The sequence below is a fragment of the Babylonia areolata genome, chromosome 25 (genome assembly GCF_041734735.1).
Source record: "Babylonia areolata isolate BAREFJ2019XMU chromosome 25, ASM4173473v1, whole genome shotgun sequence".
Lineage (NCBI taxonomy): Eukaryota > Metazoa > Mollusca > Gastropoda > Neogastropoda > Buccinidae > Babylonia > Babylonia areolata.
In genome coordinates, this window is record NC_134900.1 from 1,122,501 (window position 1) to 1,125,000 (window position 2,500).

Genomic DNA, 2,500 nt, shown 5'->3' on the forward strand with positions numbered 1-2,500 from the left:
TAAATATGATTAATTGAAGGATAGACAAGATCCCACACACAGGCCAGGAACATATAGAGGCCAGTCACAAATGGGTTTTTCTATTGTTTTATTTACAATAGTTATTAGATGAGAAGAAAACCTAAGAGAAGAGAATAGAAGAGAACTAAGAGAAGAAGACAGTGCAGCAATACGTAGCGAGGTGTCAGCCATTGTGGGGGCACACACGACACAACACACTGCTCGACGCAGCAAGAGAGAGAGCAGGCTCTGGTCAGATGACTGACCAGGTATGAAAATGACCACTCATCGCGACTATTGGAATTTAACGACCTATTGGCGTCTACACCCTTAAGGTCATGTCATCCCTCACTGTGCCAATTTATGCAAGTTTAGCGGACCGCAAAGTCCGTCACGTGTGTTTGCGAGCAGATCGTCACTAATCACGGAGAATCCAATGACAATTGTGTTTGTTTAAAGGTGTTCAGTGACAGATTTCTAAATGATTCCTGAACCGATTTACGTCGGATAAGTTGCAAAAGAAAGAGCTCAACACCTACTTTATAATGAGTATAAAATGAAGTGTTGGTTATTGAAGATGAATTTATAATCTTAATTTAAGTCACCTGAACAGGGTCAGTTTTAACGAGCTCATCACTGAAAATTACAAGTGCGTTAAATCAGTGTAAAGTAAGCAAACATAAATGGAACAGACTTAAAGATGGAATCGCGATGATTCTGCCAGTATATAATACTAGTAGTTTACTGATCTGACAAAAGAGCTATTAATTAAATACTTTGGAACAGAAACACAAGTTTTTTCTCAGCCAATGACGAACCGCGACGCGACACTGGTCGAGCCGTCAGCAGGCTGTCTGGCCAGGACAAAATGATGTAAGCAGAGTGACGTCACACATTCTGTGCGGGGGGGGGGGGGGGGGGGGGGGGGGGGGTTAGGAGGGAAAACGTCGTCTGCTGTAGTTTGTGCGTGAATAGTGTTGGAGCAAGCATAGCGCGCTTGGTCACATGACAATTAATGATCCCAATCAGACCCAACTCCTCTTTCTCCTCCCCTCCCTCCAGTCGTTATCGATACAGCAGAACGACACTGAGAAAGGTTCAGTCCATCAGTTTGATGCAATCACTTGCTTCGTTTTGTTGTTGTTGTTGTTACTGTCAGCACAGGAAACAACAACAACAACAACAAACAACAACGACAAGAACAAAACCAAACCCTACTAACGACTTAACGATGCACTTTTATTTGTGAAGCTCGAACTCTTATTGGTAACCCCCCCCCCCCCCCCAACCCCCCCACCCCCACCCACTAAACGGAACGGCACGTTTCGTCTTTTCGTTGTTGTTGTTGTTGCCGTTTTGTTCTGTCGACAAATACATCGATATACATCGATATAGGCGATAGACTGACAGAAATGAAGCCACCATTGATCGCTTAGATTCAATCAACTGGTGGAGGTGGTGGTTTTTCTTTTTCTTTTTTTATCTTCTTTTTTCTTCTTTCTTTTTTTTTTAACCCCAGCACAGCGGAACTGACAGCGGGAAATAGAACAGGGGGGAGAGAGAAAGAGAGAGGGAGAGAGAAGGGGAGAGAGAGGGGGGGGAAGGGAGGGAGAGACTGAGAGAGAGAAAGAGAGAGACAGAGAGAGAAAGAGAAGGGGAGGGAGGGAATATTGGGGGTGGGGGGGCTAGTACATAACAAGATACGAACATAAATACGACTGTATATCACAATATTTTCGGCTGGATAAAACGAGAAAAGGCTATGTCGCGTTAACAATATGAATACAGCGTCTAGATTTTCTGTCTGTCTCTGTACCAGTACACACACACACACACACACACACACACACACACACACTGTGACACACACAGTCTCTCTCCCCCTCTCTCTCTCTCTCTCTCTCACACACACACATACACATTCACACACACACACACACACACACACACACACACACACACACACACACACACACACACACAGCTTGAAAGAAGGCATACAAGGCAAAATAAGAAAACATCGTCGGAACGACACCGCGCAGCCTTGACCCTTGACCCTTGACCCGATATTGCCAGCACACGTTGTTTCATACAGTTTCTCTTCCCGGGCCCCGTACCATAGACATTATCATAGTGTATAGTGTAAACATAACATTGTATTGTATTGTATTTCTCTTTTTATCACAACAGATTTCTCTGTGTGAAACTGATTCGCGCTGCTCTCCCCAGAGAGAGCGTCGCTACACTACAACGCCACACATTTTTTTTTTTATGGTTGTATTTTTTTTTCCTGCATGCAAGGTTGTTTGGTGTGTTTTTTTCTAAGTAAGTGGATCTTTCTACAGAATTTTGCCAGGAACAACCCTTTTGTTGCCGTGGGTTCTTTTACGCTGTGCTCTAAGTGCATGCCGTGCTGCACACAGCAGGGAGACCTCGGTTTATCGTCTCATCCGAATGACTAGCGTCCAGACCACCACTCAAGGTCTATATAGTGGAGGGG